The sequence below is a fragment of the Arachis hypogaea genome, chromosome 3, assembly GCF_003086295.3.
Source record: "Arachis hypogaea cultivar Tifrunner chromosome 3, arahy.Tifrunner.gnm2.J5K5, whole genome shotgun sequence".
NCBI classification, from domain to species: domain Eukaryota; kingdom Viridiplantae; phylum Streptophyta; class Magnoliopsida; order Fabales; family Fabaceae; genus Arachis; species Arachis hypogaea.
This window is the reverse complement of record NC_092038.1, coordinates 55,901,253-55,918,044: the sequence shown is the minus strand read 5'-3', so window position 1 is coordinate 55,918,044 and position 16,792 is coordinate 55,901,253. Positions and strand designations below refer to the sequence as shown.

General features: G+C 40.5%; 1 non-coding gene across 1 annotated transcript; it reads left to right on the top strand.

Moving 5' to 3' along the window:
- The first annotated feature begins 819 nt into the window (after positions 1 to 819).
- Positions 820 to 923, top strand: LOC112793087 (small nucleolar RNA R71). The gene has a single exon (XR_003197796.1). It is a non-coding gene; the product is annotated as a small nucleolar RNA R71 (small nucleolar RNA).
- Positions 924 to 16,792: the final 15,869 nt, after the last annotated feature.

Here is a 16,792-nt window from a genome sequence, read left to right as displayed (position 1 = left end):
TGTTTCTCCTCTTGTGTTCTTCTCTGTGTCACTTGGAAAACCATCAGTGGGTTTGGAAAATTATTGAGATAGATACCCTACTTGGGACTCCAGCCTCTTGATGGTTTCTCCTTCGTTTTTGATATTGGCTCGCACTTCATCCTTAAACACCTTGTTGTCTTGGACTTCTCTACATATGTCTTCAAGTAGAGTCTCAATTTTGGAAAGTTTATCCTCAGTTAGTGATGGTGGGTTGAGGTTAGGTGGTTGAGAAGGGTGGTTAGGTAGATGTTGATAGGATCTCTGTGAAGTATGTTGGTGAGTTGCATTGTTGTTGGGATTTGGTTGTGGCGTCTCTGGTCTTGGCCTTGGTCTTGGTTTTGCTGATTTCCCCACCTAAAGTTAGGGTGATTTCTCCATCCAGAATTGTAAGTTTTGGAGTATGGATCATGGATTTATCTAGGTGAGTTCCCAACATAATTGGCTTGTTCCCAGTCACCTTCTTCTCATATATTCACTCCTTCTTGAGCTGGTGATGAAGTGATGACTGCTGCAACTTGGTTTTCTTCTACCTTCTTGGTGAGATCTGCTAAGTGCTTGGTGATTATCTTATTTTGAGCCAGCAATGCATCCATGTGGTTCAGCTCTATTACTCCTCGAGTGTTGCTTCTTTCAGAAGCATAGAAGTAGTCATTCTCAGCTACCATTTCAATGACATCTATGGCTTCTTCAATGGTTTTCTTCTTGTTTAGAGATCCTCTTGATGAATGGTCTACAACCTTCTTTGACTCATAAGAAAGGCCTTCATAGAAAATGTGAAGTTGAACCCATTCATTGAACATGTCTGGTGGGCATCTTCTTGTTAAGTCCTTGAACCTCTCCCATGCCTCAAAGAGAGTCTCACCATCTTGTTGCCTGAAAGTTTGCACCTCAGCTCTCAGCCTGTTAATTCTTTGAGGAGGGTAGAATCTTGCGAAAAATTTGTTCACCAAATCTTCCCAATTTGTTAAGCTCTCTTTTGGAAAGTACTCCAGCCACTTGGATGCTTTGACCCTGAGTGAAAAAGGGAACAAAAACAGCCTATAGTCATCCGGATGGACTCCATTAGACTTCACAGTGTCACATATTCTCAAGAAGGTGGTTAGATGTTGATTGGGGTCTTCCTGGGCACTTCCTCCAAATGACCGTTTGTTCCGAAAAAGGGTGATGAGCTGGGATTTTAATTCAAAGTTGTTGGCATGTATGGTGGGCTTTTGGATGCTACTTCCACAGTTTCCTGGATATGGATTGATGTAAGAGCCTAGAACTCTCCTCTCTTGCCCAGCATGATTTGCAGGGCCTTCTCTGGCATGGTTGTGAGCTTCTCCTTCATGGTTGTTTTCCAAGTTCTCCTCCATGTTTGTTTCAAAATCTTCTTCCTCTTCCTCAGCACCAACAACTCCTTTCCCTCTTGCTTCCCTCCTTAATCTCCAGAGGGTCCTCTCAGGTTCTGAATCGAAGGAAGTTGAAGCTCCACTTCTTCTCCTTATCATACAACTAACAAAGCACACAGCAAGAGATAAATTAAGTGATTTTTCTTGTTAGAGTGATTGTTAGTATGAGTGGTGCAATTTATCAAACAGTTAGTGGGTTAGTGAGCAGAATTGTAAGTAAATTCAAAGAAAAAGAAAATAACGAGGGGATAGGGGGTGAGGAAGAAACTAAATAAACTGAAGGTAAATGACTAGATAAAATAAACAACAAAAGAAAAAATGCTCAATCTAGTGAACTTCCAACTTAATCATTGTTGATACAAAATCAATCCCCAGCAACGGCGCCATAAACTTGATGCATGAAAACTTGTCTCTCAACAAATTTCCCTTCGGCAAGTATACCGAATTGTCGTCAAGTAAAAACTCACAATAGAGTGAGGTCGAATCCCAAAGGGATTGATTGGTCAAGCAACTTTAGTTGGAAGAATATGCTAGTTGAGCTAAAACAGAGTGTAGTTGATGTTGCAGGAAATTAAATGGTGGGAAAGTAAATTGCAAAAAATAAAGTGCAGAATCTTAAATGGGGAATCGGGGAGATGAACATGGAAATAAATGGCAGAAAGTAAAGAGAATGGGTAAGATCAGAGATGGGGAATTCATTGGGCTTAGGAGATGTTGTATTCTTCGGATCAAATTCATTTTCATCTCTTCCTCAATCAACGCATCTATTGATCTCCATGGCAATCTTAAGAGATTGGATTCCAATTCCTTGGCAACTCAATCTCTCTAAGCTTGAACAATTGCCCAATTCCTTGATTTAATTGCTCATGGGAAGAGATGAAGTATGGTCACTAATTATACCACATGTATTTCCAAATCAAAGTGTTATGAGGATTACATGTCACTATATCCGCCCAGACCCCAATTTAGTCTAACATGAAAAAGCATTTCTAGCATGATCTCCTTATCCCTTTTCCAAGGCTCAGAGGAGATCCAATTATGGAGAGTTTCTTTTCCAAGACAACTAACCAATTAAATTAAGATCGAAAGCTTTCTGGTAAATCAAGAGAAGATAAGGAAGAAGAAGAATAAAAACTATAATTGATCCATCAAATTACAACAGAGCTCCCTAATCCAATGAAAGGGTTTTAGTTGTTCAAAGCTCTGGAAATGGAAAATGGCAGAAAAGAATACATGCTTAGCTAGAAAATGCAGAAAAGTAAATATACAGAGGGTAGTTCTCCAAAGTGCCAAGCTTCTCTATAGTTCAAAACTACTCCTATATATATATTACTCTTCTTGATCTTCCATTGAGTTCTTCAAGTCTTGGATGTGGGCCTTAGATCTTGAGTTGAAGCAGTTACACTCTTTAGTGGGCTCAGCTTGCAGAAAAGTGTGAGTTAGGCATGGGCGTTTGTGATGTTAACGTTAAGTAAAAATGTGTGTTCGAGAACGTTAGTGGCAATCACCTTTTTCACTAACGTTCCAACCCCAAAATAGTCCACGTTAACTTCAATGTTAGTGGCACTAATGTGACCACTAACGTTGCCTTATGATCCTTTGCAAGCGTTATTGGGAATCACCCTTTCCAATAATGTTGCCTTATGCCCCTCTTTCCCTAAGTTAGAGTTCACGTTAGTATAACTAATGTGACTCTTGACGTGGGAATGCCTAGCTTCAAGAGCGTTAGTGACACTTACCTTTGTGACTAAAGCTCCAAACGTCCCTGCTCCCCACGTTAGAGTTCACGTTAACTAGGTTAACGTGGCCTCTAACGTGGTAGTGAATGCCATCTCCAACGTTAGTGACAAAGGTGAGTGTCACTAACGTTGGCATTGTCTTCCATTCCATGTTAGAGTTCATGTTAACTAAGTTAACGTGACTCTCAATGTGGCCAATTGCCAACTTTTGGAGCGTTAGTGGTGTTCACGTTTACTACTAACGCTGGAGCTCCCTCTATCCCTACGTTAATGGTGCACGAAATTGTGATCATCAATGGCGCCATCAACATGGTACGCTCAATTGCAATCTCAACTCTTTATCACAACTTCGCACAACTAACCAGCAAGTGCACTGGGTCATCCAAGTAATAAACCTTACGCGAGTAAGGGTCGATCCCACGGAGATTGTTGGTATGAAGCAAGCTATGGTCATCTTATAAATCTCAGTCAGGCAGATTCAAATGGTTATGAATGATTTATGAATAAAGCATAAAATAAAGATAGAGATACTTATGTAATTCATTGGTGAGAATTTCAGATAAGCGTATGGAGATGCTCTGTCCCTTTCGTCTCTCTGCTTTCCTACTGTCTGCATCCAATCCTTCTTACTCCTTTCAATGGCAAGCTATATGTTGGGCATCACCGTTGTCAATGGCTACAATCCCGTCCTCTCAGTGAAAATGTCCAACGCGCTCTGTCACAGCACGGCTAATCATCTGTCGGTTCTCAATCAGGTTGGAATAGAATCCAGTGATTCTTTTGCGTCTGTCACTAACGCCCAGCCTTCAGGAGTTTGAAGCTCGTCACAGTCATTCAATCCTTGAATCCTACTCAGAATACCACAGACAAGGTTTTGACCTTCTGGATTCTCTTGAATGCCACCATCAATTCTAGCTTATACCACGAAGATTCCGATTAAGGAATCCAAGAGATAAACATTCAAGCTTTGTTTGCTTGTAGAACGGAAGTGGTTGTCAGGCACGCGTTCATAAGTGAGAATGATGATGAGCGTCACATAATCATCACATTCATCATGTTCTTGGGTGCAAATGAATATCTTAGAACAAGAATAAGCCGAATTGAATAGAAGAACAATAGTAATTGCATTAATACTCGAGGTACAACAGAGCTCCACACCTTAATCTATGGTGTGTAGAAACTCCACCGTTGAAAATACATAAGAACAAGGTCTAGGCATGGACGAATGGCCAGCCTCCCAAAGAGGGTTCAATCATAAAAACATGATCAAAAGATGTCAAATACAATAGCAAAAGGTCCTATTGTAGAGAACTAGTAGCTTAGGGTTTACAAAGATGAGTAAATGACATAAAAATCCACTTCCGGGCTCACTTGGTGTGTGCTTGGGCTGAGCATTGAAGCCTTCATGTGTAGAGACTTTTCTTGGAGTTAAACGCCAGCTTTTGTGCCAGTTTGGGCGTTTAACTCCCATTCTTGTGCCAGTTCCGGCGTTAAACGCCAAAATTCTTGAGCTGACTTGGAACGCCTGTTTGGGCCATCAAATCTCGGGCAAAGTATAGACTATTATACATTGATGGAAATCCCAGGATGTCTACTTTCCAACGCAATTAAGAGCGCGCTGATTGGGCTTCTTTAGCTCCAGAAAATCTACTTCGAGTGCAGGGAGGTCAAAATCCAACAGCATCTACAGTCCTTTTCAGCCTCTGAATCAGATTTTTGCTCAGGTCCCTCAATTTCAGCCAGAAAATACCTGAAATCACAGAAAAACACACAAACTCATAGTAAAGTCCAGAAAAGTGAATTTTAAATAAAAACTAATAAAAATATAATAAAAACTAACTAAAATATACTAAAAACATACTAAAAACAATGCCAAAAAGCGTATAAATTATCCGCTCATTAGTTAACTACCACGTTAATGTAGTTAACATGGCAATTAACGTGGGCTTATGATGGCTTCGTAGGCGTTATTATCGACCACCTTTCTCATTAACGTTGCAAGCTCATTCCCATTCCACGTTAGTGGTCACATTAATTGGATTAACGTAGCTACTAACGTGGTTCTTCCTTGCTTCCTTTGTCCTGAAATCAAGAAAATAAAGTGCATCAAAGCTCTAGCCCAGGTCATGAGATTATGCATCATCAAATTGGCATTCAATCCTTGCAAAATCCTCATGAATTCATGTAAAATTCACAATAATTGCTTGAATCAAGGTGTAAGTGTATTTTCATCCAAAACTTGCCTTATTTACTATGAAAATACATGAAACTACCCTAGAACAGTAAAGAAAAGGTCAGTGAAACTGGCCTAGATGCCCTGGCATCACAACACCAAACTTAAAGCTTGCTTGTCCCTAAGCAAGTGTTGAAATATAGGAAGAATGAATGAAAGAACAAGATGAACAAACAATTATAATAGAAGTCAAATTCCTGGTTCATGGGGTTTCATGCATAGCAACTTAGGTTCATTCCTTTACTGGGTTTCAAGCCTTTATCATGCCCTTGAACACTTGTTTGATTGCATCCTTTGAGACTTCCTAATTATTGATCCTTTTTTCCCTTTCAGGATTTATTGCATTCCTTTTTTTTTTGGCTAAGTGCTCTGTAAGAGGGTGACTCTTTAAGATAAGCTTTCAGCCAACACTCCTGAACCAGTTGGTTTAAGGTGCTAGGTGTTAAGGCACCCTTAAGGACTTACTCCCTCACGTCTCTTTCTCCCATACATACACACCACAGACACATGGTTTGTTATTTTTCTTTCTTGAGACCTTGGTGTCCAGCACCTCTTTGGGTTGCTAAGTGTTCTGTAGCAAAGGTTACTCTTGATAATGGACTTTCAACTGATAATTCCGGATTAGTTAACCCAAGTTACTAAGTGATAAGGCACCCCTAAGAGCTTATTCATCCAAGCATATCCTTTGCACATGAACACCACAGACACATGCCTCAATATTCAAACCCTTGGTGCCTAGCATTATTTCTTATTATTTTTCTTTCCTTTTCACTTTTATTGCTCTTTCTCTTTTCTTATTGGGATTTCATTATTTGGTTAGTCTTATAGGATGTGTTTCAAGCATAGGATTCAGGATAGATAGTTACCTTCCTACCTTGTTGGTGAACCAACTTAGCTAATTAATCACCCTACCACAAACATTCAAAATTTACTTCACAAGATAACTCCACTCTTGTTCTTTTCATAACATTTTCTTTTTGATTAGCTTAAAGGACAAGCATACATATAAGCAAGATAAAGGTGAAAACTAGGGACATTAAGCTTAGTAAGCATAGACCTAAGCAATGAAAACCTTAAATGCAGAATTGAAAATCCTAAACTACTCATGGAGGCAGGTTCTATTTCATACATGATTTTCCTTATTTAAAGCTTGAAAGATAGACTAAGAAGGGACTCCACCACCTTTTACTTATTGGAATGCTCATGTCCCTTTGTCTTGGGATCCTCCTTGATTGCTTGAGTCCCCATTTTCTTTGCGCTTCCCTATCAGCTTTTTCCAGAACCCAGCATCCTACATCTTCTTCATTAATGCTTCCTTTTGTTGTTTCACCCTTCCCTCTTCTTGTTCTATTAAGTCTTTGCGGACTGCCTCATAGCTTGGAATGGCAGGGTGTAAGTTATGCATATGCCCAGTCATATAAGTCAACTTGGCCTGAGTATTTATGCTAAACTCTTCCCGATGCAGTTGCCTTCCTTTATTGAGCACGCTGAATTCGTTGAATGCTTTCATCTAAGCTATCTGGCATTAGTTGAGTTCTTGAGGGCGTTTGTCTTGGCTCTCCTGCCTTTTGGTCACTTGATTGATGGCTTGGGTGAGCTGGGAGTAATGCTCCTGTTGCAACTCCATTTGCTGTTTCTACCACTCTCTTTGTTGATCCATCCAACTAGAGAGCAGTTCTTCTTGACGATCCATCCTTTGAGATTGAACATGTAGTTGTTGTTCTTGTCCCTCCATATAGCTCCTTGCCATATCCTCAATGGCTTCTTTAATGTGAAACAAATTTATATTGGTTGGGTCATATTGCTCTTCTTGCTGGTACCCTGTTTGTTGGGGTTCTTCTTGGTGAGGTTCTTCTTGGTGAGGCTCTTCTTGTGCAGTTCTTTTCCCTATCCGAGGTCTTCTTTGTTGTTGAGCGGGTGTCACATAGTTTATACGCTGGAGGGTAACTAATCTCCCAGGATTTACCCACTGTGGATTGTTATCTTTGAATACCACCTTGGCTTTCATGCATAGTCTAAGGATGGTGCTGGGGTACCAAAGTCTAGCACCTGGATCATTCTTCTCGGATGAGTCCTGGATCCCTTCAGCTATAATTTCGTGTACATTGATACTCCCACCCTTTACTAAGCAATGTACCATGGTAGCTCGAGCAATATTGACCTCAGAATTGTTTGCGGCTGGAAGGATAGACCTCCTTACGAGCTCAAACCATCCCTTGGCTTCCGGGATAAGGTCTCATCTCCTAATGAACCGCGGCCTCTTGTCTGAGTATCTTTCCCAGTCAGACCCTATAACACACATATCATTCACGATTTCATCAAGTTCATCTTCGTCGGGGGCATTGCTTATTCTTACTTGATAATTGAGTTCATTGAAATGTGACGATTTCAGCTGAAGAGTTCTTGTTATAGCATTGGGGCTGAAGTCTACCTATGTTCCTCTTATGTAACTTTTGAAGGTACGGGCCCTAGTACTGTCTTCTCTGGCCGCATTTTCATAGAACTCCTTGATGAGGTTTGTATTTATCTTTGTCTCTAGGTTGGTGAGCTTTTGCTAACCCCTCTGTGCAATCTTCTCTCTGATCTTTGGGCACTCATCCTCATTGAACTGGAATGTCAATTCTGGCAAGATTTTCTTGTGTTTGATCCGTTCATATTGGAGCTCATGGAAGGCGGTCTTGAATTTCCCGGGATCGGAAGGAGGCTGCTCCATGGGCTCCTTCCCTCTTCTCCTTTTAGAGCTAGATGAAGCCATGAGTGATGGTTGGTATGTTTGTGGCTCACAAGATGTGGCTATAAAAGTGTGTATGAAAACCTTTGGTGGGGAATGAAGTGTATGGTGTATGTTTCGAAGGTGCAGAATTGAAATAGAAGGCTATTGTGTGAAAGGGTTTATATAGGAGAACGGTAAATGATTGAAGGGTGTGGATTGATGGTGTTGCTTAATGATGGACGGTTGGGGCTTGGCATTGGATGAGAACAAGGATCACCTCTTTTATGAGGGTCCTGATTCGGTCTCCAAGGCTATCCAACTCCCAATGTTGCATGGCAACACTTCCTAAGATACTCCCCTTGAAGACAAGTGTGTAGTTCTCTTGGTCTAGTGGCCGAATCTCCCTTCTTTGATTGTCTTATCAAGTACCACCAATACCCTTTTTGATTTCCTATACAAGACAAAAGGGAATGCAAAAAGTCAATTGAATATTTGGTGGGAAAAATTAAAGTATGAAATAGCTACTGTTAAATCCTTTTCTTTTTTTTTAAAAAAATTACTAAATGCTTTTCATGGATGCAAATCAACCAACCAATCAATTTTCCATGCAATGTTGCTAACACCAAACTTGTTTGTGATCATATGGTGCAACAAGATTTGAAAAGAATCTCATATCATGAAGTGTGTTCAAGCCCTCTTGGTGTGCCTTGAATACCAAACTTATCATGTACTATATGTTGCATGTAGGGATTCTTATATTGTTTGTCAAAGTTGATTTAGAATCCATGAACTTTGCTTTATTACTACTATTAGAGATTAAAGAGAGAGGGTATAGAACATGGGTTGCCTCCTATGAAGCGCTTCTTTAGCGTCATTAGCTTGATGTTTAGCCTTTGTCAGGGTGGTTGGTAGTGCTTCAAATCTTCCCCTCTTGCAGTGAACCTGTTTCCATTGACTTTGTTAAGAAGTTCCACATGTTCTAAGGACAAGATTTTGTTGATGGTGTATACTGGAGGCAGTTGAGATGGAATAGTGGGGAGATGAGGCGGTATAGATAGAAAGTAGGCAGAGACCACTTCATCTCCTGGAGAGAAATTTTCTGTAGGGATTTTCTTTTTTTCCATCCCATTGGGACTTTTTTTTGTGTCCCTTGATGTCACTTTGCTACTTGTGGTTTTCTCTTTGAGGAAAGTTTTGTTGCTTGTCTCATATGACTCTGGTGGGTCTGGTTCCTTTTGAATTACACTTGGGTGTTGGTCCTTCTTATCACATTGGTTGTCACCAATGGGAATTTTCAGGTGTGGTATTTGTGCTCCCATGCTTGCCTATTCTATCAACCCTTTATTGTGCTCTTCCTCTGACTTTTTGTTATCATGATCTGCTTCTTGTGAGGGTTTGAAAATACTGAAGGTGAGCTGTTCATCGTGTATCCTCAATACTAGCTCTCCTCGCTCCACATCTATAAGTGCCCTGGCTGTGGCTAAGAATGGCCTTCCCAGGATGATTGGATGGATGGGATTCTCTTCCATTTCCAGGATAACAAAGTCTGTGGGCAGGAAGTAGTTCCCAACCTTCACTAACACATTTTCAACCACTCCTATTGCCTGCTTTTGAGTTTTGTCAGCCAATTTGATGATTACATCTGTGGATGTTAGCTCATTGATTTGAAGCTTTTTCACGAGGGATAGAGGCATTAGGTTGATACTTGCTCCCAGGTCACAGAGCCCCTTCTCAATCATTGTCTCTCCTATAGCACAAGGAATGTGGAAACTCCCTGGATCCTTCTTCTTTGTAGGTGGCTCTGTTTGAATGATAGCACTGCACTCCCTATTCATTTTTATTATTTGTCCATCCTTTAATGAACTTTTTTTGGCCAGCAGCTCCTTTATATATTTGATGTAAGAGGGCATTTGCTGGAGGGCCTTAATGAATGGTATATTTACCTCAAGAGATGCAAACATATCGAGGAATCTTGAATACATTCTCCTTGCTACACCACCTTTGAGCCTTTGGGGAAAGGGTGCATATGGGTTCAGGATCTCCTCTTTTTTTAGCTCCGCCCTATGTGTGGGTTGGGGTGCATGGTTTCTGCCTTCATGATTTTCCTTTGGACTGTCTTGGAGGTGTTCTGTTTGTGTGTCCACTTCCTCCACACTCATCTCATCACTTATGGTAATCATCTTGCATTCTTCCCACCTTACTTTCTTTGTTTCTCCTCTTGGGTTCTTCTCTATGTCACTTGGAAAACCATCAGTAGGTTTGGGAAATTGTTGAGATAGATACCCTACTTGGGACTCCAGCCTCTTGATGGTTTCTCCTTTGTTTTTGATATTGGCTCGCACTTCATCCTTAAACACCTTGTTGTCTTGGACTTCTCTACATATGTCTTCAAGTAGAGTCTTAATTTTGGAAAGTCTATCCTCGGTTAGTGATGGTGGGTTGAGGTTAGGTGGTTGAGAAGGGTGGTTAGGTGGGTGTTGATAGGATCTCTGTGAGGTATGTTGGTGAGTTGCATTATTATTGGGATTGTGGTTGTGGCATCTCTGGTCTTGGCCTTGGTCTTGCTGATTTCCCCACCCAAAGTTAGGGTGATTTCTCCATCCAGAATTGTATGTTTTGGAGTATGGATCATGGATTTGTCTGGGTGAGTTCCCAACATAATCGGCTTGTTCTCAGTCACCTTCTTCTCCTATATTCACTCCTTCTTGAGTTGGTGATGAAGTGATGACTGCTGCAACTTGGTTTTCTTCTACCTTCTTGGTGAGATCTGCTAACTGTTTGGTGATCATCTTATTTTGAGCCAGCAATGAATCCATTTGGTTCAGCTCCATTACTCCTCGAGTGTTGCTTCTTTCAGAAGCATAGAAGTAGTCATTCTCAGCTACCATTTCAATGACATCTATGGCTTCTTCAATGGTTTTCTTCTTGTTTAGAGATCCTCCTGATGAATGGTCTACATCCTTCTTTGACTCATAAGAAAGGCCTTCATAGAAAATGTGAAGTTGAACCCATTCATTGAACATGTCTGGTGGGTATCTTCTTGTTAAGTCCTTGAACCTCTCCCATGCCTCATAGAGAGTCTTACCATCTTGTTGCTTGAAAGTTTGCACCTCAGCTCTCAGCCTATTAATTCTTTGAGGAGGGTAGAATCTTGCCAAAAATTTGTTCACCATATCTTCCCAATTTGTTAAGCTCTCCTTCAGAAAGGACTCCAGCCACTTGGATGCTTTGTCCCTGAGTGAAAAATGGAACAAAATTGGCCTATAGACATCTAGATGGACTCCATTAGACTTCATAGTGTCACATATTCTTAGGAAGGTGGTTAGATGTTGATTGAGGTCTTCCTGGGCACTTCCTCCAAATGGGCAGTTGTTCTGAACAAGAGTGATGAGCTGGGGTTTTAATTCAAAGTTGTTGGCATGTATGGTGGGCTTTTGGATGCTACTTCCACAGTTTCCTGGATTTGGATTGATGTAAGAGACTAGAACTCTCCTCTCTTCCCTGACATGATTTGCAGGGCCTTCTCTGGCATCGTTGTGAGCTTTTCCTTCATGGTTGTTTTCCAAGTTCTTCTCCATGTTTGTTTCAAAATATTCTTCCTCTTCCTCAGCACCAACAACTCCTTTCTCTTTTGCTTCCCTCCTTAATCTCCAGAGGGTCCTCATAGGTTCTGAATTGAAGGAAGTTGAAGCTCCACTTCTTCTCCCTGTCATACAACTAATAGAGCACACAGTAAGAGATAAATGAAGTAATTATTCTTGTTAGAGTGATTGTTAGTATGAGTGGTGTAATTTATCAAACAGTTAGTGGGTTAGTGAGCAGAATTGTAAGTAAATTCAAAGAAAAAGAAAATAACGAGGGGATAGGGGGTGAGGAAGAAACTAAATAAACTGAAGGTAAATGACTAGATAAAATAAACAACAAAAGAAAAAATGTTCAATCTAGTGAACTTCCAACATAATCATTGTTGATACAAAATCAATCCCCGGCAATGGCGCCATAAACTTGATGCACGAAAACTTGTCTCTCAACAAATTTCCCTTCAGCAAGTATACCGAATTGTCGTCAAGTAAAAACTCACAATAGAGTGAGGTCGAATCCCACAGAGATTGATTGGTCAAGCAACTTTAGTTGGAAGAATATGCTAGCTGAGCTAAACAGAGTGTAGTTGATGTTGCAGCAAATTAAATGGCGGGAAAGTAAATTGCAGAAAATAAAGTGCAGAATCTTAAATGGGGAATCGGGGAGATGAACATGGAAATAAATGGCAGAAAGTAAAGAGAATGGGTAAGATCAGAGATGGGGAATTCATTGGGCTTAGGAGATGTTGTATTCTCCGGATCAAATTCATTTTCATCTCTTCCTCAAAAAAAGTATCTATTGATCTCCTTGGCAATCTTAAGTGATTAGATTCCAATTCCTTGGCAACCCAATCTCTCTAAACTTGAACAATTGCCCAATTTCTTGATTTAATTGCTCATGGGAAGAGATGAAGTATTGTCACGGATTATACCACATGTATTTCCAAATCAAAGTGTTGGGAGGATTACATGTCACTATATATGCCCAGACCTCAATTTGGTCCAACATGAGAAAGCATTTCTAGCATGATCTCCTCATCCCTTTTCCAATGCTCAGAGGAGATCCAATTACGGAAAGTGTCTTTTCCAAGACAACTAACCAATTGAATTAAGATCGAAAGCTTTCTAGTAAATCAAGAGAAGAGAAGGAAGAAGAAGAATGAAAACTATAATTGATCCATCAAATTACAACAGAGCTCATTAACCCAATGAAAGGGGTTTAGTTGTTCATATCTCTGGAAATGGAAAATGGCAGAAAAAAATACATGCTTAGCTAGAAAATGCAGAAAAGTAAATATACAGAGGGTAGTTCTCCAAAGTGCCAAGCTTCTTTATAGTTCAAAACTACTCCTATATATATTACTCTTCTTGATCTTCCAGTGAGTTCTTCAAGTCTTGGATGTGGGCCTTAGATCTTGAGTTGAAGCAGTTACACTCTTTAGTGGGCTCAGCTTGCAGAAAAGTGTGAGTTAGGCATGGGCATTAGTGATGTTAACGTTAAGTAAAAATGTGGGTTCGAGAACGTTAGTGGCAATCACCTTTTTCACTAACGTTCCAACCCCAAAATAGTCCACGTTAACTTCAACGTTAGTGGCACTAACGTGACCACTAACGTTGCCTTATGATCCTTCGCAAGCGTTATTGGGAATCACCTTTTCCAATAACGTTGCCTTATGCCCCTCTTTCCCTATGTTAGAGTTCATGTTAGTATAACTAACGCGACTCTTAACGTGGGCATGCCTAGCTTTGAGAGCGTTAGTGACACTTACCTTTATCACTAACGCTCCAAACGTCCCTCCTCCCCACGTTAGAGTTCACCTTAACTAGGTTAACGTGGCCTCTAACGTGGTAGTGAATGCCATCTCCAACATTAATGACAAAGGTGAGTGTCACTAACGTTGGCTCATCAATCTTAGCTCCGCGTTAACTTTCACGTTTAGTGGTTTTAACATGACCACTAACGTGGGCAATGTGGCTTGATCCAACGTTAGTGACAAAGGTGAGTGTCACTAACGTTGGCATTGTCTTCCATTCCACGTTAGAGTTCACGTTAACTAAGTTAACGTGACTCTTAACGTGGCCAATTGCCAACTTTTGGAGCGTTAGTGGTGTTCACGTTTACCACTAACACTGGAGCTCCCTCTATCCCTACATTAACTACCACGTTAATGTAGTTAACGTGGCAATTAACGTGGGCTTATGATGGCTTCGCAGGCATTATTGTCGACCACCTTTCTCATTAACGTTGTAAGCTCATTCCCATTCCACGTTAGTGGTCACGTTAATTAGATTAACGTGGTTACTAACGTGGTTCTTCCTTGCTTCCTTTGTCCTGAAATCAAGCAAATAAAGTGCATCAAAGCTCTAGCCCAGGTCATGAGATTATGCATCATCAAATTGTCATTCAATCCTTGCAAAATCCTCATGAATTCATGTAAAATTCAGAATAGTTGCTTGAATCAAGGTGTAAGTGTATTTTCATCCAAAACTTTCCTTATTTACTAAGAAAATGCATGAAACTACCCTAGAACAGTAAAGAAAAGGTCAGTGAAACTGATCTAGATGCCCTGGCATCAGTGACTTTGGAGCGGTTGTTGGTAGGCAGTATGGAATGCCTAATAAAATCCAGCCAGCCTCTAGCAATTGGTTTGAGATCCCCTCTCTTGAGTTGATTTGGAACATCTTTTGTGCTGGTTGTCCACTTGGTTCCAGGGATGCATATGTCCTCTAGAATTTGGTCCACACACTTATCATCACATACCATTCTCCTATTAAAAGATTCTGGATCATCTTGTAGTTGAGGTAGCTTGAAGACCTCTCTTATTTTGTCAAGGTGGAAGTGAATCATCTTCCCTCTGACCATGGTTCGAAAGGTATAGAAAGCGGTTCCAATCATTCTCTGCCTCTCTGTTTGCCACAGATTTGAGTAGAATTACTGAACCATGTTTCTACCCACTTTTGTCGCAGGATTAGCTAGAATTTCCCAGCCTCTGTTTTGAATTTGCTCTTGGATCTCCGGATGTTCGTCTTTTTTCAGATCAAATTTTACTTCCGAGATCACTGACCTTAGACCCATTATTTTGTAGTAAGGGTCCGAATGTTCCTTGGTTAAGAACCTCTCTTGATTCCAAAGTGGTCTTGGATTATTCTCTTTCTTGCCTCTTGAAGTGGTTTGTTTTCCCTTAGGAGCCATGATCTTAGTGAGTTTTAGCTCAGTGATCACGCAAAACACACCAAACTTAGAGGTTTTCTTGTCCTCAAGCAAAAGAAAGGAAAGGAGAGGAAAAGGAGGAGAGCCAAATTCGAATTATGGAGGAGAGTGGGTGGGCTAATGTGAATTTAAAAGGGAGGGGTGGGTTCAAAAATTTTTTGAAAAAGATATGATAGAAGATATGATTTGTAAAAAGATAATTATGATATGCAAAAGATGTAATTTTTAAAATAAGATAAGAGAGTGTTTTGAAAAAGATAAATCTAAATTTGAAAATATATTAAAAAGATATATGAATTTTTAAAATAAGTCTTGTTTTGGGCGTTTAACGCCCAGCTAGGTGCCCAGGCTAGCGTTAAACGCCAGAAAGTCTTTATCACTAGGCGTTTTTCTAAACGCCCAGGATGCTGTAGTTCTGGCGTTAAACGCCCAGAATGGCACCCATTCTGGCGTTTAACGCCCAGAAGTTGCTTGTTTTGGGCGTTTAACGCACAACCAGGGTTAAACGCCAGAAAGTGCCTCTTACTGGCATTTTCATGCCAGTGAGCTTCTTTTCTCTGCTCTGAATCCTTCTGTAACTATGTGAACTCCTGTAAATGAGAATTAGTTCTGATGATAACTTATTAAACTCCTATAATTATTATTGAAATAACAAATAAACTACAGTAATGGCTGGGTTGCCTCCCAACAAGCGCTTCTTTATTATCTTTAGCTGGACCTTACTAAGCTTTAATCTAGTATCAGTTTTGAGCATTCTTGCTCAAAATTGCTTTCAAGATAATGTTTGACTCTTTGTCCATTAACAATGAACTTTTTGTCAGAATCAGTATCCTGAAGCTCTACATATCCATATGGTGACACGCTTGTAATCACATATGGTCCTCTCCACCGGGATTTTAGTTTCCCAGGGAATAGCCTGAGCCTAGAGTTAAACAGCAGAACCTTTTGTCCTAGCTCAAAGATTTTGGATGACAGGTTCTTATCATGACATCTCTTTGCTTTTTCCTTATAAATTTTGGCATTTTCAAAAGCATTAAGTCTGAATTCCTCTAGCTCATTCAGTTGGAGCAATCTTTTCTCTCTAGCTAATTTGGCATCAAGGTTTAGGAATCTGGTTGCCCAGTAGGCTTTATGCTCCAATTCCACAGGCAAGTGACAGGCCTTCCCATACACAAGCTGGTATGGAGAGGTTCCTATAGGAGTCTTGAATGCTGTTCTGTATGTCCATAGAGCATCATCCAAGCTCTTTGCGTAATCCTTTCTACGGGCAATTACAGTCCGTTCCAGGATTCTTTTTAGTTCTCTATTAGAGACTTCAGCTTGCCCATTGGTCTGTGGATGATATGGAGTTGCCACCTTGTGGCTAATTTCATATCAGACCATGGCAGTATAAAGCTATTTATTGCAGAAATGAGTGCCTCCATCACTGATCAGTGCTCTATGGACACCAAATCTGCTAAAGATATGTTTCTAGAGAAACTTTAGTACTGTCTTATTTTCGTTAGTGGGTGTTGCAATTGCCTCCACCCATTTAGATACATAGTCTACTGCCACGAGAATGTAAGTGTTTGAGTATGATGGTGGGAAAGGACCCATGAAGTCAATACCCCATACATCAAACAACTCAATCTCTAAGATTCCCTATTGAGGCATGGCATAACCATGAGGCAGATTACCAGCTCGTTGGGAACTGTCATAGTTATGTACAAACTCTCGGGAGTCTCTATAGATTGTAGGCCAGTAGAAGCCACATTGGAGAACTTTGGTGGCTGTTCGCTCACCTCCAAAATGTCCTCCATATTGTGAACCATGGCAATGCCATAGGATCTTCTGCGCCTCTTCTCTAGGCACGCACCTACGGATTAGTCCGTTTGTGCATCTCTTGAAGAGATATGGTTTATCC